Below are 24,498 nucleotides of genomic sequence, written 5' to 3' on the forward strand. Positions count from 1 at the left end.
TGTTTACAACTTGTTACATCATCTCTATTATCATGTTTACAACTTGTTACATCTCCTCTATTATCATGTTTACAACTTGTTACATCTCCTCTATTATCATGTTCACAACTTGTTACATCTCCTCTATTATCATGTTCACAACTTGTTACATCTCTATTATCATGTTTACAACTTGTTACATCTCCTCTATTATCATGTTTACAACTTGTTACATCTCCTCTATTATCATGTTTACAACTTGTTACATCTCTATTATCATGTTTACAACTTGTTACATCTCCTCTAGTATCATGTTTACAACTTGGTACATCTCCTCTATTATCATGTTCACAACTTGTTACATCGCCTCTATTATCATGTTTACAACTTGTTACATCTCCTCTATTATCATGTTTACAACTTGTTACATCTCCTCTATTATCATGTTCACAACTTGTTACATCTCCTCTATTATCATGTTTACAACTTGTTACATCTCCTCTATTATCATGTTTACAACTTGTTACATCATCTCTATTATCATGTTTACAACTTGTTACATCCGCTCTATTATCATGTTTACAACTTGTTACATCTCCTCTATTATCATGTTTACAACTGGTTACATCTCCTATATTATCATGTTTACAACTTGTTACATCCGCTCTATTATCATGTTTACAACTTGTTACATCTCCTCTATTATCATGTTTACAACTTGTTACATCTCCTCTATTATCATGTTTACAACTTGTTACATCTCCTCTATTATCATGTTTACAACTTGTTACATCTCTATTATCATGTTCACAACTTCTTACATCATCTCTATTATCATGTTTACAACTTCTTACAACTCTATTATCATGTTTACAACTTGTTACATCATCTCTATTATCATGTTTACAACTTGTTACATCTCTATTATCATGTTTACAACTTGTTACATCATCTCTATTATCATGTTTACAACTTGTTACATCTCCTCTATTATCATGTTTACAACTTGTTACATCTCCTCTATTATCATGTTTACAACTTGTTACATCATCTCTATTATCATGTTTACAACTTGTTACATCTCCTCTATTATCATGTTCACAACTTGTTACATCTCCTCTATTATCATGTTTACAACTTGTTACATCTCCTCTATTATCATGTTCACAACTTGTTACATCTCTATTATCATGTTTACAACTTGTTACATCTCCTCTATTATCATGTTTACAACTTGTTACATCTCCTCTATTATCATGTTCACAACTTGTTACATCTCTATTATCATGTTTACAACTTGTTACATCTCCTCTAGTATCATGTTTACAACTTGTTACATCCGCTCTATTATCATGTTTACAACTTGTTACATCTCCTCTATTATCATGTTTACAACTTGTTACATCTCCTCTATTATCATGTTCACAACTTGTTACATCTCCTCTATTATCATGTTTACAACTTGTTACATCTCCTCTATTATCATGTTTACAACTTGTTACATCTCCTCTATTATCATGTTCACAACTTGTTACATCTCCTCTATTATCATGTTTACAACTTGTTACATCTCCTCTATTATCATGTTTACAACTTGTTACATCATCTCTATTATCATGTTTACAACTTGTTACATCATCTCTATTATCATGTTTACAACTTGTTACATCTCATCTATTATCATGTTTACAACTTGTTACATCTCCTCTATTATCATGTTTACAACTTGTTACATCTCCTCTATTATCATGTTTACAACTTGTTACATCTCCTCTATTATCATGTTTACAACTTGTTACATCATCTCTATTATCATGTTTACAACTTGTTACATCTCATATATTATCATGTTTACAACTTGTTACATCTCCTCTATTATCTTGTTTACAACTTGTTACATCTCCTCTATTATCATGTTTACAACTTGTTACATCTCCTCTATTATCATGTTTACAACTTGTTACATCTCCTCTATTATCATGTTCACAACTTGTTACATCTCCTCTATTATCATGTTTACAACTTGTTACATCTCCTCTATTATCATGTTCACAACTTGTTACATCTTCTCTATTATCATGTTCACAACTTGTTACATCTCCTATATTATCATGTTCACAACTTGTTACATCTCTATTATCATGTTTACAACTTGTTACATCTCCTCTATTATCATGTTTACAACTTGTTACATCTCCTCTATTATCATGTTCACAACTTGTTACATCTCCTCTATTATCATGTTTACAACTTGTTACATCTCCTCTATTATCATGTTCACAACTTGTTACATCTTCTCTATTATCATGTTCACAACTTGTTACATCTCCTCTATTATCATGTTTACAACTTGTTACATCTCCTCTATTATCATGTTTACAACTTGTTACATCTCCTCTATTATCATTATTATCATGTTTACAACTTGTTACATCTCCTCTATTAACATTATTATCATGTTTACAACTTGTTACATCTCTATTATCATGTTCACAACTTGTTACATCTCCTCTATTATCATGTTTACAACTTGTTACATCATCTCTATTATCATGTTTACAACTTGTTACATCATCTCTATTATCATGTTTACAACTTGTTACATCTCCTCTATTATCATGTTTACAACTTGTTACATCTCCTCTATTATCATGTTTACAACTTCTTACATCTCTATTATCATGTTCACAACTTGTTACATCTCCTCTATTATCATGTTTACAACTTGTTACATCATCTCTATTATCATGTTTACAACTTGTTATATCTCCTCTATTATCATTATTATCATGTTTACAACTTGTTATATCTCCTCTATTATCATTATTATCATGTTTACAACTTGTTACATCTCTATTATCATGTTCACAACTTGGTATATCTCCTCTATTATCATGTTCACAACTTGTTACATCTCCTCTATTATCATGTTTACAACTTGTTACATCCGCTCTATTATCATGTTTACAACTTTTTACATCTCCTCTATTATCATGTTTACAACTTGTTACAACTCCCCTATTATCATTATTATCATGTTTACAACTTGTTACATCATCTCTATTATCATGTTCACAACTTGTTACATCATCTCTATTATCATGTTCACAACTTGTTATATCTCCTCTATTATCATGTTCACAACTTGTTACATCTCCTCTATTATCATGTTTACAACTTGTTACATCTCCTCTATTATCATGTTTACAACTTGTTACATCCGCTCTATTATCATGTTTACAACTTGTTACATCTCCTCTATTATCATGTTTACAACTTGTTACAACTCCCCTATTATCATTATTATCATGTTTACAACTTGTTACATCATCTCTATTATCATGTTCACAACTTGTTACATCATCTCTATTATCATGTTCACAACTTGTTACATCTCCTCTATTATCATGTTTACAACTTGATATATCTCCTCTATTATTATGTTCACAACTTGTTACATCTCCTCTATTATCATGTTTACAACTTGTTACATCTCCTCTATTATCATGTTCACAACTTGTTACATCTCTATTATCATGTTTACAACGTGTTACATCTCCTCTATTATCATGTTTACAACTTGTTACATCTCCCCTATTATCATTATTATCATGTTTACAACTTGTTACATCATCTCTATTATCATGTTTACAACTTGTTACATCTCCTCTATTATCATGTTCACAACTTGTTACATCTCCTCTATTATCATGTTTACAACTTGTTACATCCGCTCTATTATCATGTTTACAACTTGTTACATCTCCTCTATTATCATGTTTACAACTTGTTACATCTCCTCTATTATCATGTTTACAACTTGTTACATCATCTCTATTATCATGTTTACAACTTGTTACATCTCCTCTATTATCATGTTCACAACTTGTTACATCTCCTCTATTATCATTATTATCATGTTCACAACTTGTTACATCTCCTCTATTATCATGTTTACAACTTGTTACATCTCCTCTATTATCATGTTTACAACTTGTTACATCATCTCTATTATCATGTTTACAACTTGTTACATCATCTCTATTATCATGTTTACAACTTGTTACATCTCCTCTATTATCATGTTTACAACTTGTTACATCTCCTCTATTATCATGTTTACAACTTGTTACATCTCCTCTATTATCATGTTTACAACTTGTTACATCATCTCTATTATCATGTTTACAACTTGTTACATCTCATCTATTATCATGTTTACAACTTGTTACATCTCCTCTATTATCATGTTTACAACTTGTTACATCTCCTCTATTATCATGTTTACAACTTGTTACATCTGCTCTATTATCATGTTTACAACTTGTTACATCTCCTCTATTATCATGTTCACAACTTGTTACATCTCCTCTATTATCATGTTTACAACTTGTTACATCTCCTCTATTATCATGTTTACAACTTGTTACATCTCCTCTATTATCATGTTTACAACTTGTTACATCTCCTCTATTATCATGTTTACAACTTGTTACATTTCCTCTATTATCATGTTTAAAACTTGTTACATCTCCTCTATTATCATGTTTACAACTTGTTACATCTCCTCTATTATCATGTTTACAACTTGTTACATCTCCTCTATTATCATGTTTACAACTTGTTACATCATCTCTATTATCATGTTTACAACTTCTTACATCGCCTCTATTATCATGTTTACAACTTGTTACATCTCTATTATCATGTTTACAACTTGTTACATCATCTCTATTATCATGTTTACAACTTGTTACATCTTCTCTATTATCATGTTTACAACTTGTTACATCTCCTCTATTATCATGTTTACAACTTGTTACATCTCCTCTATTATCATGTTCACAACTTGTTACATCTCCTCTATTATCATGTTTACAACTTGTTACATCTCTATTATCATGTTTACAACTTGTTACATCATCTCTATTATCATGTTTACAACTTGTTACATCTCATCTATTATCATGTTTACAACTTGTTACATCTCCTCTATTATCATGTTTACAACTTGTTACATCTCCTCTATTATCATGTTTACAACTTGTTACATCTCCTCTATTATCATGTTTACAACTTGTTACATCATCTCTATTATCATGTTTACAACTTGTTACATCTCATCTATTATCATGTTTACAACTTGTTACATCTCCTCTATTATCATGTTTACAACTTGTTACATCTCCTCTATTATCATGTTTACAACTTGTTACATCTGCTCTATTATCATGTTTACAACTTGTTACATCTCCTCTATTATCATGTTCACAACTTGTTACATCTCCTCTATTATCATGTTTACAACTTGTTACATCTCCTCTATTATCATGTTCACAACTTGTTACATCTTCTCTATTATCATGTTCACAACTTGTTACATCTCCTCTATTATCATGTTCACAACTTGTTACATCTCCTCTATTATCATGTTTACAACTTGTTACATCTCCTCTATTATCATGTTTACAACTTGTTACATCTCCTCTATTATCATGTTTACAACTTGTTACATCTCCTCTATTATCATGTTCACAACTTGTTACATCTTCTCTATTATCATGTTCACAACTTGTTACATCTCCTCTATTATCATGTTTACAACTTGTTACATCTCCTCTATTATCATGTTTACAACTTGTTACATCTCCTCTATTATCATGTTCACAACTTGTTACATCTCCTCTAGTATCATGTTCACAACTTGTTACATCTCCTCTAGTATCATGTTTACAACTTGTTACATCTTCTCTATTATCATGTTTACAACTTGTTACATCTCTTTTATTATCATGTTCACAACTTGTTACATCTCCTCTATTATCATGTTTACAACTTGTTACATATCCTCTAGTATCATGTTTAAAACTTCTTACATCTCAATTATCATGTTTACAACTTGTTACATCTCCTCTATTATCATGTTTACAACTTGTTACATCTCCTCTATTATCATGTTTACAACTTGTTACATCTCTTCTATTATCATGTTCACAACTTGTTACATCATCTCTATTATCATGTTTACAACTTGTTACATCTCCTCTATTATCATGTTTACAACTTGTTACATCTCCTCTATTATCATGTTTACAACTTGTTACATCTCCTCTATTATCATGTTTACAACTTGTTACATCATCTCTATTATCATGTTTACAACTTGTTACATCTCCTCTATTATCATGTTTACAACTTGTTACATCTCTATTATCATGTTTACAACTTGTTACATCATCTCTATTATCATGTTTACAACTTGTTACATCTTCTCTATTATCATGTTTACAACTTGTTACATCTCCTCTATTATCATGTTTACAACTTGTTACATCTCCTCTATTATCATGTTCACAACTTGTTACATCTCCTCTATTATCATGTTTACAACTTGTTACATCTCTATTATCATGTTTACAACTTGTTACATCATCTCTATTATCATGTTTACAACTTGTTACATCTCATCTATTATCATGTTTACAACTTGTTACATCTCCTCTATTATCATGTTTACAACTTGTTACATCTCCTCTATTATCATGTTTACAACTTGTTACATCTCCTCTATTATCATGTTTACAACTTGTTACATTTCCTCTATTATCATGTTTAAAACTTGTTACATCTCCTCTATTATCATGTTTACAACTTGTTACATCTCCTCTATTATCATGTTTACAACTTGTTACATCTCCTCTATTATCATGTTTACAACTTGTTACATCATCTCTATTATCATGTTTACAACTTCTTACATCGCCTCTATTATCATGTTTACAAATTGTTACATCTCTATTATCATGTTTACAACTTGTTACATCATCTCTATTATCATGTTTACAACTTGTTACATCTTCTCTATTATCATGTTTACAACTTGTTACATCTCCTCTATTATCATGTTTACAACTTGTTACATCTCCTCTATTATCATGTTCACAACTTGTTACATCTCCTCTATTATCATGTTTACAACTTGTTACATCTCTATTATCATGTTTACAACTTGTTACATCATCTCTATTATCATGTTTACAACTTGTTACATCTCATCTATTATCATGTTTACAACTTGTTACATCTCCTCTATTATCATGTTTACAACTTGTTACATCTCCTCTATTATCATGTTTACAACTTGTTACATCTCCTCTATTATCATGTTTACAACTTGTTACATCATCTCTATTATCATGTTTACAACTTGTTACATCTCATCTATTATCATGTTTACAACTTGTTACATCTCCTCTATTATCATGTTTACAACTTGTTACATCTCCTCTATTATCATGTTTACAACTTGTTACATCTGCTCTATTATCATGTTTACAACTTGTTACATCTCCTCTATTATCATGTTCACAACTTGTTACATCTCCTCTATTATCATGTTTACAACTTGTTACATCTCCTCTATTATCATGTTCACAACTTGTTACATCTTCTCTATTATCATGTTCACAACTTGTTACATCTCCTCTATTATCATGTTCACAACTTGTTACATCTCCTCTATTATCATGTTCACAACTTGTTACATCTCTATTATCATGTTTACAACTTGTTACATCTCCTCTATTATCATGTTTACAACTTGTTACATCTCCTCTATTATCATGTTCACAACTTGTTACATCTCTATTATCATGTTTACAACTTGTTACATCTCCTCTAGTATCATGTTTACAACTTGTTACATCCGCTCTATTATCATGTTTACAACTTGTTACATCTCCTCTATCATCATGTTTACAACTTGTTACATCTCCTCTATTATCATGTTCACAACTTGTTACATCTCCTCTATTATCATGTTTACAACTTGTTACATCTCCTCTATTATCATGTTTACAACTTGTTACATCTCCTCTATTATCATGTTCACAACTTGTTACATCTCCTCTATTATCATGTTTACAACTTGTTACATCTCCTCTATTATCATGTTTACAACTTGTTACATCATCTCTATTATCATGTTTACAACTTGTTACATCATCTCTATTATCATGTTTACAACTTGTTACATCTCATCTATTATCATGTTTACAACTTGTTACATCTCCTCTATTATCATGTTTACAACTTGTTACATCTCCTCTATTATCATGTTTACAACTTGTTACATCTCCTCTATTATCATGTTTACAACTTGTTACATCATCTCTATTATCATGTTTACAACTTGTTACATCTCATATATTATCATGTTTACAACTTGTTACATCTCCTCTATTATCTTGTTTACAACTTGTTACATCTCCTCTATTATCATGTTTACAACTTGTTACATCTCCTCTATTATCATGTTTACAACTTGTTACATCTCCTCTATTATCATGTTCACAACTTGTTACATCTCCTCTATTATCATGTTTACAACTTGTTACATCTCCTCTATTATCATGTTCACAACTTGTTACATCTTCTCTATTATCATGTTCACAACTTGTTACATCTCCTATATTATCATGTTCACAACTTGTTACATCTCTATTATCATGTTTACAACTTGTTACATCTCCTCTATTATCATGTTTACAACTTGTTACATCTCCTCTATTATCATGTTCACAACTTGTTACATCTCCTCTATTATCATGTTTACAACTTGTTACATCTCCTCTATTATCATGTTCACAACTTGTTACATCTTCTCTATTATCATGTTCACAACTTGTTACATCTCCTCTATTATCATGTTTACAACTTGTTACATCTCCTCTATTATCATGTTTACAACTTGTTACATCTCCTCTATTATCATTATTATCATGTTTACAACTTGTTACATCTCCTCTATTAACATTATTATCATGTTTACAACTTGTTACATCTCTATTATCATGTTCACAACTTGTTACATCTCCTCTATTATCATGTTAACAACTTGTTACATCATCTCTATTATCATGTTTACAACTTGTTACATCATCTCTATTATCATGTTTACAACTTGTTACATCTCCTCTATTATCATGTTTACAACTTGTTACATCTCCTCTATTATCATGTTTACAACTTCTTACATCTCTATTATCATGTTCACAACTTGTTACATCATCTCTATTATCATGTTTACAACTTGTTATATCTCCTCTATTATCATTATTATCATGTTTACAACTTGTTATATCTCCTCTATTATCATTATTATCATGTTTACAACTTGTTACATCTCTATTATCATGTTCACAACTTGTTATATCTCCTCTATTATCATGTTCACAACTTGTTACATCTCCTCTATTATCATGTTTACAACTTGTTACATCCGCTCTATTATCATGTTTACAACTTTTTACATCTCCTCTATTATCATGTTTACAACTTGTTACAACTCCCCTATTATCATTATTATCATGTTTACAACTTGTTACATCATCTCTATTATCATGTTCACAACTTGTTACATCATCTCTATTATCATGTTCACAACTTGTTATATCTCCTCTATTATCATGTTCACAACTTGTTACATCTCCTCTATTATCATGTTTACAACTTGTTACATCTCCTCTATTATCATGTTTACAACTTGTTACATCCGCTCTATTATCATGTTTACAACTTGTTACATCTCCTCTATTATCATGTTTACAACTTGTTACAACTCCCCTATTATCATTATTATCATGTTTACAACTTGTTACATCATCTCTATTATCATGTTCACAACTTGTTACATCATCTCTATTATCATGTTCACAACTTGTTACATCTCCTCTATTATCATGTTTACAACTTGATATATCTCCTCTATTATTATGTTCACAACTTGTTACATCTCCTCTATTATCATGTTTACAACTTGTTACATCTCCTCTATTATCATGTTCACAACTTGTTACATCTCTATTATCATGTTTACAACGTGTTACATCTCCTCTATTATCATGTTTACAACTTGTTACATCTCCCCTATTATCATTATTATCATGTTTACAACTTGTTACATCATCTCTATTATCATGTTTACAACTTGTTACATCTCCTCTATTATCATGTTCACAACTTGTTACATCTCCTCTATTATCATGTTTACAACTTGTTACATCCGCTCTATTATCATGTTTACAACTTGTTACATCTCCTCTATTATCATGTTTACAACTTGTTACATCTCCTCTATTATCATGTTTACAACTTGTTACATCATCTCTATTATCATGTTTACAACTTGTTACATCTCCTCTATTATCATGTTCACAACTTGTTACATCTCCTCTATTATCATTATTATCATGTTCACAACTTGTTACATCTCCTCTATTATCATGTTTACAACTTGTTACATCTCCTCTATTATCATGTTTACAACTTGTTACATCATCTCTATTATCATGTTTACAACTTGTTACATCATCTCTATTATCATGTTTACAACTTGTTACATCTCCTCTATTATCATGTTTACAACTTGTTACATCTCCTCTATTATCATGTTTACAACTTGTTACATCTCCTCTATTATCATGTTTACAACTTGTTACATCTCCTCTATTATCATGTTTACAACTTGTTACATCATCTCTATTATCATGTTTACAACTTGTTACATCTCATCTATTATCATGTTTACAACTAGTTACATCTCCTCTATTATCATGTTTACAACTTGTTACATCTCCTCTATTATCATGTTTACAACTTGTTACATCTGCTCTATTATCATGTTTACAACTTGTTACATCTCCTCTATTATCATGTTCACAACTTGTTACATCTCCTCTATTATCATGTTTACAACTTGTTACATCTCCTCTATTATCATGTTTACAACTTGTTACATCTCCTCTATTATCATGTTTACAACTTGTTACATCTCCTCTATTATCATGTTTACAACTTGTTACATTTCCTCTATTATCATGTTTAAAACTTGTTACATCTCCTCTATTATCATGTTTACAACTTGTTACATCTCCTCTATTATCATGTTTACAACTTGTTACATCTCCTCTATTATCATGTTTACAACTTGTTACATCATCTCTATTATCATGTTTACAACTTCTTACATCGCCTCTATTATCATGTTTACAACTTGTTACATCTCTATTATCATGTTTACAACTTGTTACATCATCTCTATTATCATGTTTACAACTTGTTACATCTTCTCTATTATCATGTTTACAACTTGTTACATCTCCTCTATTATCATGTTTACAACTTGTTACATCTCCACTATTATCATGTTCACAACTTGTTACATCTCCTCTATTATCATGTTTACAACTTGTTACATCTCTATTATCATGTTTACAACTTGTTACATCATCTCTATTATCATGTTTACAACTTGTTACATCTCATCTATTATCATGTTTACAACTTGTTACATCTCCTCTATTATCATGTTTACAACTTGTTACATCTCCTCTATTATCATGTTTACAACTTGTTACATCTCCTCTATTATCATGTTTACAACTTGTTACATCATCTCTATTATCATGTTTACAACTTGTTACATCTCATCTATTATCATGTTTACAACTTGTTACATCTCCTCTATTATCATGTTTACAACTTGTTACATCTCCTCTATTATCATGTTTACAACTTGTTACATCTGCTCTATTATCATGTTTACAACTTGTTACATCTCCTCTATTATCATGTTCACAACTTGTTACATCTCCTCTATTATCATGTTTACAACTTGTTACATCTCCTCTATTATCATGTTCACAACTTGTTACATCTTCTCTATTATCATGTTCACAACTTGTTACATCTCCTCTATTATCATGTTCACAACTTGTTACATCTCCTCTATTATCATGTTTACAACTTGTTACATCTCCTCTATTATCATGTTTACAACTTGTTACATCTCCTCTATTATCATGTTTACAACTTGTTACATCTCCTCTATTATCATGTTCACAACTTGTTACATCTTCTCTATTATCATGTTCACAACTTGTTACATCTCCTCTATTATCATGTTTACAACTTGTTACATCTCCTCTATTATCATGTTTACAACTTGTTACATCTCCTCTATTATCATGTTCACAACTTGTTACATCTCCTCTAGTATCATGTTCACAACTTGTTACATCTCCTCTAGTATCATGTTTACAACTTGTTACATCTTCTCTATTATCATGTTTACAACTTGTTACATCTCTTTTATTATCATGTTCACAACTTGTTACATCTCCTCTATTATCATGTTTACAACTTGTTACATATCCTCTAGTATCATGTTTAAAACTTCTTACATCTCTATTATCATGTTTACAACTTGTTACATCTCCTCTATTATCATGTTTACAACTTGTTACATCTCCTCTATTATCATGTTTACAACTTGTTACATCTCTTCTATTATCATGTTCACAACTTGTTACATCATCTCTATTATCATGTTTACAACTTGTTACATCTCCTCTATTATCATGTTTACAACTTGTTACATCTCCTCTATTATCATGTTTACAACTTGTTACATCTCCTCTATTATCATGTTTACAACTTGTTACATCATCTCTATTATCATGTTTACAACTTGTTACATCTCCTCTATTATCATGTTTACAACTTGTTACATCTCTATTATCATGTTTACAACTTGTTACATCATCTCTATTATCATGTTTACAACTTGTTACATCTTCTCTATTATCATGTTTACAACTTGTTACATCTCCTCTATTATCATGTTTACAACTTGTTACATCTCCTCTATTATCATGTTCACAACTTGTTACATCTCCTCTATTATCATGTTTACAACTTGTTACATCTCTATTATCATGTTTACAACTTGTTACATCATCTCTATTATCATGTTTACAACTTGTTACATCTCATCTATTATCATGTTTACAACTTGTTACATCTCCTCTATTATCATGTTTACAACTTGTTACATCTCCTCTATTATCATGTTTACAACTTGTTACATCTCCTCTATTATCATGTTTACAACTTGTTACATTTCCTCTATTATCATGTTTAAAACTTGTTACATCTCCTCTATTATCATGTTTACAACTTGTTACATCTCCTCTATTATCATGTTTACAACTTGTTACATCTCCTCTATTATCATGTTTACAACTTGTTACATCATCTCTATTATCATGTTTACAACTTCTTACATCGCCTCTATTATCATGTTTACAACTTGTTACATCTCTATTATCATGTTTACAACTTGTTACATCATCTCTATTATCATGTTTACAACTTGTTACATCTTCTCTATTATCATGTTTACAACTTGTTACATCTCCTCTATTATCATGTTTACAACTTGTTACATCTCCTCTATTATCATGTTCACAACTTGTTACATCTCCTCTATTATCATGTTTACAACTTGTTACATCTCTATTATCATGTTTACAACTTGTTACATCATCTCTATTATCATGTTTACAACTTGTTACATCTCATCTATTATCATGTTTACAACTTGTTACATCTCCTCTATTATCATGTTTACAACTTGTTACATCTCCTCTATTATCATGTTTACAACTTGTTACATCTCCTCTATTATCATGTTTACAACTTGTTACATTTCCTCTATTATCATGTTTAAAACTTGTTACATCTCCTCTATTATCATGTTTACAACTTGTTACATCTCCTCTATTATCATGTTTACAACTTGTTACATCTCCTCTATTATCATGTTTACAACTTGTTACATCATCTCTATTATCATGTTTACAACTTCTTACATCGCCTCTATTATCATGTTTACAACTTGTTACATCTCTATTATCATGTTTACAACTTGTTACATCATCTCTATTATCATGTTTACAACTTGTTACATCTTCTCTATTATCATGTTTACAACTTGTTACATCTCCTCTATTATCATGTTTACAACTTGTTACATCTCCTCTATTATCATGTTCACAACTTGTTACATCTCCTCTATTATCATGTTTACAACTTGTTACATCTCTATTATCATGTTTACAACTTGTTACATCATCTCTATTATCATGTTTACAACTTGTTACATCTCATCTATTATCATGTTTACAACTTGTTACATCTCCTCTATTATCATGTTTACAACTTGTTACATCTCCTCTATTATCATGTTTACAACTTGTTACATCTCCTCTATTATCATGTTTACAACTTGTTACATCATCTCTATTATCATGTTTACAACTTGTTACATCTCATCTATTATCATGTTTACAACTTGTTACATCTCCTCTATTATCATGTTTACAACTTGTTACATCTCCTCTATTATCATGTTTACAACTTGTTACATCTGCTCTATTATCATGTTTACAACTTGTTACATCTCCTCTATTATCATGTTCACAACTTGTTACATCTCCTCTATTATCATGTTTACAACTTGTTACATCTCCTCTATTATCATGTTCACAACTTGTTACATCTTCTCTATTATCATGTTCACAACTTGTTACATCTCCTCTATTATCATGTTCACAACTTGTTACATCTCCTCTATTATCATGTTTACAACTTGTTACATCTCCTCTATTATCATGTTTACAACTTGTTACATCTCCTCTATTATCATGTTTACAACTTGTTACATCTCCTCTATTATCATGTTCACAACTTGTTACATCTTCTCTATTATCATGTTCACAACTTGTTACATCTCCTCTATTATCATGTTTACAACTTGTTACATCTCCTCTATTATCATGTTTACAACTTGTTACATCTCCTCTATTATCATGTTCACAACTTGTTACATCTCCTCTAGTATCATGTTCACAACTTGTTACATCTCCTCTAGTATCATGTTTACAACTTGTTACATCTTCTCTATTATCATGTTTACAACTTGTTACATCTCTTTTATTATCATGTTCACAACTTGTTACATCTCCTCTATTATCATGTTTACAACTTGTTACATCTCCTCTAGTATCATGTTTAAAACTTCTTACATCTCTATTATCATGTTTACAACTTGTTACATCTCCTCTATTATCATGTTTACAACTTGTTACATCTCCTCTATTATCATGTTTACAACTTGTTACATCTCTTCTATTATCATGTTCACAACTTGTTACATCATCTCTATTATCATGTTTACAACTTGTTACATCTCCTCTATTATCATGTTTACAACTTGTTACATCTCCTCTATTATCATGTTTACAACTTGTTACATCTCCTCTATTATCATGTTTACAACTTGTTACATCATCTCTATTATCATGTTTACAACTTGTTACATCTCCTCTATTATCATGTTTACAACTTGTTACATCCCTCCTCTATGTATTTCCCCTTGTGTTGTCGGCCGCGGTGGCAGCTGCAGCACAGGCAGAGCGAGGAGGAAGGCATTCTGAAAACATGTCAGTGGGCTGTGCTGCTCTAAGAGGATCAGACATGCTAGAGTGGAAGTCGGAGCCCTTAAGTGTTGCAAAAGAAAGAACAAAGGCCGAATTATCATTTAATCCCAGCCGGTTAGTATGAGGAGGAGGAGGAGGAGGAGGAGGAGGAGGAGGAGGAGGAGGAGGAGGAGGAGGAGGAGGAGGAGGAGGAGGAGGAGGAGGAGGAGGAGGAGGAGAGAAGGGTTGGGTTTTGCGTTGGTTCCCAGCTACTGGGGAAGGTGTCAGACAATGGCTTGTATGTGCGTGGGAGGTTGGGGAGGGGGGGGGGGGTAATGGCAGTGGGGGCCACCTCGGTAAACGACAGCCCAGAACCACTGGGGCTGAACAGGTGGAGAAGGTCTATTCACTGACATAATTTTTCCCATAAAGCTCTCTGCTATATTGCAGAATATATTGCTATTTTCTAGATACAATTCTCAGTAGAGAAATGACAGGACGGAATTGAAAGGAAATGCCACAGTTTAGCGTGAGCAGGGATATTAGAGGTAAAGGGGCGGTTAACCCTAAATTATATATAAAAAAAGTCTCTATCCATCTATCCAGATAGTTTCGGTGTGATTCGCCTATTTTTGGAGCTATCTGCCGTAGATATGTCTGCTCTCACTCCAAACCAATGGAGCTGAACGGTGCTCAGTTTGTGGTGCTCAAAGCCCCATAATAATGAAGGGGGGGGGGGGGGGGGGGGGGGGGGTAGTTCAGTATAAAATAGTTCCTATGTGAAACTGCTCACAACAAGGTATGTGGATCATCTTGAGTAGGAACCGGGTCAGGATTTCTGAAAAAATACATTGCGTTTGAGTTTTTCAAATACAGTATATTTCTTTGGTGCTTTAAGCAGCACAAACCAAGTGCCATTCAGCTCCATTGTATTGGAGTGACAGCAGACATCTCTATGGCAGATATCTTCAACACTATAATAACTGTATTTGTATAGCACCTTTCATACAAAAATTGCAGCTCAAAGTGCTTCACAGCAGTAAAATGAGCAATGCATAAAGTGCAGACATAAAACAGAGTCATTCCACCAATCCGGTCCGATTTGAGTCCCTCTGATTTTTTTAAGTGTCTTTTATCTAATCAGTTACCAAAATGTGCTTTGAAATGCTATTTATTTCAGTTGCAATGTCCTCTTTAATAAAGTGTAAAAACATTGCATGAATGTAATTTTTTGTATTATGCATTATGTTGTTATTCGTGGCATTTCATGAAAATGTATTTGGGATATGACCAAGAAAATGTGTAAAAAGTCCATACTTTTTTCCATGAACATACACATCCATCTGTGCTGTTAATACTGGTAATGATTTATTTCAAAATAAATGAATAATTATTCATTAAAATAACATTATTCAGTCTGTCCCTCAGTAACCCTCAACCCTGTTACACTGAGCATTCTCCCCCCCCACAAAAATAATGGTTCAATCCATAGAAGCATGTGAAACAGGAAGTGACAACTTTGAAGTCTTTTGGAAAACACAACACCAGGAACAGGCAAGTAGCTACCTCATTGTACTATGTTTTCAGGCATTTATCATGTAATATTATGGTAGTCAAGCATAATTACTCAACACCGTTACTTGGAAAAAATATAGCAAACTATTACTTGTGAATATGATCTTTGTTATCTTTGTTTTTTAGATGCTTTCTTAATATCATGCATGCCATGTGCTCTCCTGGTATTCACCGCATGTGGAGTAGCAACCATTTTGTGCAAAAAATCACAACCCCGTTACACTCAACCCCGTTACGTTTGAATGTAACGTTTGAATGTAACAGGGTTGTGAGATTGTAATGGGGTTGTGATTTTAACACTGATTTTGAAGTTATACAATAATAGTTAAATTAATTATTAAGCTTTTTCAACATGCTTATGCCACATACATATTAATTGTAATGTGCATGTTGCTGTGTGTGTGTGTGCTCACACGTTACCCTAGACTCAACCCTGTTACAGCTACATGTTTATTAATTATTTCTTTAAGTTTATGAAAAACAAATTCAACTTTTGAATAATTTTGTCTGAAACGTTTAGAGCAAACATAAGAATATCGATTTTAGTTCCAAATCTGAGGTCAAATCACATTTCTGATGAAAAAGCTTGCGGCCGCTGTCAAAAAAAGGCAAATTTCAGGGTTCAGAATAGCAAAAGTGTAGGATTTTACGTAATTTTTAGACGAGCAATTATAGAAATGGTGTGAAGGACATCTAATTATTATAGAAATGTTGACTTTAGCACAAATACATGTTTTAATCTTATTCAGAGAGCTTCCAGAGTGTCCATAACAGGGTTGAAGAATAATGGTGTCCATATCATACAATAATGACCAAAAATAATAGAGATTTCATGCCTGAGATGGGAAAATATATTTTTCTGGAAGTTAAATATGTCATTCATCTTGAGGGGTGTTCAGAAAAGTAATGCCTCTTGGTAAAAAAAAAATATCCCAAAGTCCAAATCGGACTGGTTGGTGGAATGACTCACACAAACAAGCATAAAATAGATAGCAGCAAAGTGGACAAGATAGGGAAAATCACAGTTTTTCACATTAGGATCTAACACCAATAGGCGTCCTTGTTTACGGTTTGATTCAGTTTTAAAATAGACCGTAATAAAAAGAGTAAAATAGCGCAATAAAATAGACAGTAAAATGATGCAGTAGTGCAGGGGTCCTACTAATCACCACAAAGTACCACAAAATACCCCAACGTACCACAAAATACCCCAAAATACCACAAAATACCACAAAATACCACAAAGTATACCCCCAAATACCCCAAAATACCCCAAAGTACCACAAAATACGACAAAATACTCCAAAGTACCACAAAATACCCCAAAGTACCCCAAAATACCCCAAAGTACCACAAAATACCCCCAAAGTATACCCCAAAATACCACAAAGTACCACAAAATACCACAAAATACCCCAAAGTACCACACAATACCCCAAAGTATACCCCAAAATACCACAAAGTACCACAAAATACCCCAAAGTACCACAAAATAGCCCAAAGTATACCCAAAAAAAACACAAAGTACCACAAAATACCCCAAAGTGTTACTTTCCCAGGCCCGGCCCTGGCTTGGCCGGGCATGAGAATGACAGTGGACAGTTCTCTCCTCCTGACATTGGCTCCCTACTTCCCTCTGGCGACCTAAGCCCGATGGTGCGGTCGGCCATCTTAGCGGGATTCAAACCACCAACCCTTCGATCATTGGACAACCCGCTCTAACCCTGAGCCACGCCGCCCCACAAATACGCCGATGGTCTCGACATCTCCTCCCTCTGCAATTGCATTCTCACCCTCTCAGCACCCCTAGCCCTAACACCAAAGTACCACAAAATACCCCAAAATACCCCAAAGTACCACAAAATACCCCAAAGTATACCCCAAAATACCCCAAAGTACTACAAAATACGACAAAATACCCCAAAGTACCACACAATACCCCAAAGTATACCCCAAAATACCCCAAAGTACCACAAAATACCCCAAAGTACCACACAATACCCCAAAGTATAAAACAAAATACCCCCAAAGTAGCACAAAATACCACAAAATACCCCAAAGTACCACAAAATACCCCAAAGTATACCCCAAAATACCCCAAAATAAAAAAAAATTTAACTACTGGGCCATGTAGGCTACATTGTATATTACTATTGCACTTTACTGTTACATTTGCAATCTGGACAATACATTTGAATCTAATCTAATCTAAGATTAGATCTAAGATACAGGAGTGTTGTTTTAAAAAAAAGGGTTAGGATAGACATCCTGAACCTATCCTTTAATGCTTTAGAGGCACCCCTTAATTCACGATGGATTCATATCATTTTTGCCTTGACAGACTAGGTGGAGTTTCAATGTCTCTCTCTCTCTCTCTCTCTCTCTCTCTCTCTCTCTCTCTCTCTCTCTCTCTCTCTCTCTCTCTCTCTCTCTCTCTCTCTCTTATGTGGCCTGTTGACTGTCACGCAAGAGAAAGCAGATATTCTGCGTCAGCCCATGGCACAGAGCAAAAAGCCATCAAGCTCTCCCGATACACTACAGTACATCGTAACTTGTTTTTCCCCGAACCTGGCCGGGAAATCAAGCAGCGTTTTTAATACCGCTGGCTGGGTTTTATTTTCAAAATGGCCTGACATCACAACGGTGTTCTGGCATTGATTCATTGATGCATTGAGTAGTGCATGCATCCTGCTTTCTTTATGAGAGGGATAGATAGATCAAAAGAGAGAAGAGAGAGAGACTCTGTCTGTCTGTATGTGTGTGCAATTGCCTGTAATTATGTGTGCATATGTGCTTGTCTGTGTGTTTGTGTGTGTGTGTGTGTGTGTGTGTGTGTGTGTGTGTGTGCTTGTCTGTGTGTGCGTGTGTGTGTGTGTGTTTGTGTGTGTGTGTGTGTGTACTGTACGTGAGTGCGTGCACTGCGTCAGACGATCTCCGACCTGTACATAAAACATCCAGAAACAGATGAGTAGGCGGTGATACTCTCTGTCAACTAAACAAATAGGGATCCGACTCTCATTTCCTGTTATAAAAAACAAACAACATAATAAACATTAACCAGAGGCGTCCTTTGATCAACAGTTGTTTGGTTTCTCCATCCATCATGAGGAAAAACAATGGCATCATGGAGCCGTGCTAAATCCGCTCCATCATGGCCCAAGATAATGTTAAAGTAAAAACAATAAAAAGCAAACAAGTGCAGGTGCCCCCCCCCCCTCCCCCCAAAATAAATCAAATTAAAATAAAACATGCAACATCCCTCGACACACATCTGCAATTCCCCATCTGATTATAATATCTCCATGAGTCCATGTAGAAGGACGTTTATATTAGGAAAGCTGATTGAGATACACAGAAGAGATCCAAGCAACTACTAACCAGGAATGAGTCGGGAGAGCGATGGAAAGGAAAAGGTTTACTTTCTCTTTTTGTTTCTGGGATGTTTGAGGAGTAAGGCAACAGGCAGGGTTAAGGGATGACACCAGTGTTATTTGAAGTCTGTGTCAGCTGTCTGTTACATTATACCTGCAAACAGTCAGCATACTGCAACATATCAGGATTCAGTACTGTATATACCTTTCCTTACAAAAATATACCACAGTGTTTTTGATGGAAATACCATTGGCAGTATTATTCGCAGTATTATTCAAGTACAAACATGGTGATATATCACTTTTACCGTGCCAGTAAATTATTTATACAAGGGTATAACTGGTAAAACAGAAGTTGCCCAAGTAAGATAATCCATCACAGCATTTTGTCAAAGTGTCTCTGCTATTACTCCAGAGTCCTTCTCACAGACATGTGTGTCTCTGCTATTACTCCAGAGACCTTCTCACAGACATGTGTCTCTGCTATTATTCCAGAGTCCTTCTCACAGACATGTGTCTCTGCTATTACTCCAGAATCCTTCTCACAGGCATGTGTCTCTGCTATTACTCCAGAGTCCTTCTCACAGACATGTGTCTCTGCTATTACTCCAGAATCCTTCTCACAGACATGTGTCTCTGCTATTACTCCAGAGTCCTTCTCACAGACATGTGTCTCTGCTATTACTCCAGAGTCCTTCTCACAGGCATGTGTCTCTGCTATTACTCCAGAGTCCTTCTCACAGGCATGTGTCTCTGCTATTACTCCAGAGTCCTTCTCACAGGCATGTGTCTCTGCTATTACTCCAGAGTCCTTCTCACAGACATGTGTGTCTCTGCTATTACTCCAGAGTCCTTCTCACAGGCATGTGTCTCTGCTATTACTCCAGAGTCCTTCTCACAGGCATGTGTCTCTGCTATTACTCCAGAGTCCTTCTCACAGACATGTGTGTCTCTGCTATTACTCCAGAGTCCTTCTCACAAACATGTGTGTCTCTGCTATTACTCCAGAGTCCTTCTCACAAACATGTGTGTCTCTGCTATTACTCCAGAGTCCTTCTCACAGGCATGTGTGTCTTTGTTTGTCACATACAAAGGTCTATAAATATTCTATATAATGGTGTATATGTTTTATATACATATGAAGTTACCCTGTTATGGTAACTGGACCGGGCTGCTGTGAACATCAACCCGTCCAGCAGGTGCCTTTAGCACGGGTCCCGGCAGGAACAAATAATAAAGATGTTTTCCAAAAGTAAATGGGTATTTTATTTATGTATCTATATATCCCAAAACGAAGGGGAATAAAACCCACAATCAAAATTGACACACAACGGGAGGGGAGTACAAACAGGGAGAACAGCAAACACAGACAAACAGTAAACAATACCCCTCCACCATTAACCCCATCAGGATGGGGGGGAGAAATAAGGGCGAGGCACTGAGACCCAGCGTCCTAGTGCCGCACAGAAAGTATACCAGCCACAGTACTCCTAGGCTAACCAAACCCCAACACATGGGAACCCAGCATCACTTAACATAGGAATACAGAGACATTTAACAAGTACGGTTGGTAAAACTGGGCAAACCACCCAGCACAATATACCTACGCGACAGGCTATTCCCCACAAACATATGAACCCTCAAGTTCCATACGTTCACTTCCACCCACAGTGGAACACAACCGACACAATAATGGCAGATCTCATCACTGGCAAAAGACGCCCTGTGTGGTCGGAATCTCACAGGCTTTATCCACCCGCCCCTTGATGATTGATTGTCCTCAGTTGAGTCATCATTGGACAGCAGTCTCTACAGAAGAAGGGGCGGGCGGTACCTGAAGGGAGTTATTTCCCAGTGACACCACCATGCACAAATACACAATATTACTTACCTATACTAACCTGATGTTCACATGGTGTTATAAATACAGCAATAATGGTAATGACCAACCCACCTACGTCACATTGCTATTACTCCAGAGTCCTTCTCACACTCTTTGCTATTACTCCAGAGACCAGAGTCCTTCTCACAAGCGTGCATGTTTTGCTTTGAAGACCGGCCCTAAGACAAAACCTTTCACCAATCGCTCACATCTTTCTGACATCTGATCACATGATGCTCTGCTAACTGGCACCTGACACCCACAGGAATAAATGCAAGTCTCGCCTCACAAAACGTCATTGTCCTATCCATATGTCTCTGTTAGTTGGGACAGCAGTTAATTGGGGACAGAGGAGAGAGAGGGCAGAGGAGAGAGAGGACAGAGGAGAGAGGACAGAGGAGAGAGAGGGCAGAGGAGAGAGAGGGAAGAGGAGAGAGATGGAAGAGGAGAGAGAGCAGAAGAGAGAGAGGGCAGAGGAGAGAGAGGGCAGAGGAGAGAGAGGGCAGAGGAGAGAGATGGCAGAGGAGAGAGAGGGCAGAGGAGAGAGATGGCAGAGGAGAGAGAACAGAGGAGAGAGAGGGCAGAGGAGAGAGGGCAGAGGAACAGAGGAGAGAGAGGGCAGAGGAGAGAGAACAGAGGAGAGAGAGGGCAGAGGAGAGAGAGGGCAGAGGAGAGAGATGGCAGATGAGAGAGAGGGCAGAGGAGAGAGAACAGAGGAGAGAGAGGGCAGAGGAGAGAGAGGGCAGAGGAACAGAGGAGAGAGAGGACAGAGGAGAGAGAACAGAGGAGAGAGAGGGCAGAGGAGAGAGAGGGCAGAGGAGAGAGATGGCAGAGGAGAGAGAGGGCAGAGGAGAGAGAGGGCAGAGGAACAGAGGAGAGAGAGGACAGAGGAGAGAGAGGGCAGAGGAACAGAGGAGAGAGAGGACAGAGGAGAGAGAGGGCAGAGGAGAGAGATGGCAGAGGAGAGAGAGGGCAGAGGAGAGAGGGCAGAGGAACAGAGGAGAGAGAGGACAGAGGAGAGAGAGGGCAGATGAACAGAGGAGAGAGAGGACAGAGGAGAGAGAGGGCAGAGGAACAGAGGAGAGAGAGGACAGAGGAGAGAGGGCAGAGGAGAGAGAACAGAGGAGAGAGAGGGCAGAGGAGAGAGAGGACAGAGGAGAGAGGGCAAAGGAACAGAGGAGAGAGGGCAGGAGAGAGAGGACAGAGGAGAGAGGACAGAGAAGAGAGAGGACAGAGGAGAGAGAGGGCAGAGGAACAGAGGAGAGAGAGGACAGAGGAGAGAGAGGGCAGAGGAGAGAGATGGCAGAGGAGAGAGAGGGCAGAGGAGAGAGAGGGCAGAGGAACAGAGGAGAGAGAGGACAGAGGAGAGAGAGGGCAGAGGAACAGAGGAGAGAGAGGACAGAGGAGAGAGAGGGCAGAGGAACAGAGGAGAGAGAGGACAGAGGAGAGAGGGCAGAGGAGAGAGAACAGAGGAGAGAGAGGGCAGAGGAGAGAGAGGACAGAGGAGAGAGGGCAAAGGAACAGAGGAGAGAGGGCAGGAGAGAGAGGACAGAGGAGAGAGGACAGAGAAGAGAGAGGACAGAGGAGAGAGAGGGCAGAGGAGAGAGAACATAGGAGAGAGGAGCGAGAGGGCAGAGGAGAGAGAGAACAGAGGAGAGAGAGGGCAGAGGAGAGAGAGAACAGAGGAGAGCGAGAACAGGGGAGAGAGAGGAGAGAGAGGACACAGGAGAATGAGGGCCAGACGGACACTTCGTATCGCCTGGGTCTCTATTATGCTTCATGATGTCGGCCATTTGTTTTAGGCCTGCAGATAAAATAGGCCCTATTCCAAAGAGTCGCTCACCACTTCTCCTTGGTTGATTAAGCAGTATCTTTTTCACACTTCAATTTAGAATTTCCTGACCCATCCTCTCACGGTCTATTACCACTATTGGCTAACTGTGTGAAGAATCGCAGCCAAATGCCAGTCTAAATGTAAATGGAGTCTCTGGTCATTTTATCTTTGTGAGTTGAACTCTTTTTATTCCCTCATTGACCACTCATTTTAAGGGTATTTTGAATTCTTCATTCGGCATAATTCAAATTCAATGCCCCCATATGCATGGCGGAATTGGAGACAGATCGTTTGTCGAGAACGACCCTCAGTACCTCTCTCTCTCTCTCTCTCTCGCGCGCGTGACTGTGTTAGTGATATTCCCTCAACTGGAAAAAAAACTAAATAAAAAGAGGTAATAACAGGTTTTGTCTGAAGAAACCTGCCAACTATAACAGTGTCTGATATTGTCGCTCGCGCTCTGCGGACAGACGCTCTTGTTGCTGTCGTGTCCTGACTTTATTCTGCACTGTGTCTGCACGCGCCACGTGATATTAA

This window comes from Notolepis coatsorum, assembly GCF_963971535.1.
Source record: "Notolepis coatsorum genome assembly, chromosome: 3".
NCBI classification, from domain to species: domain Eukaryota; kingdom Metazoa; phylum Chordata; class Actinopteri; order Aulopiformes; family Paralepididae; genus Notolepis; species Notolepis coatsorum.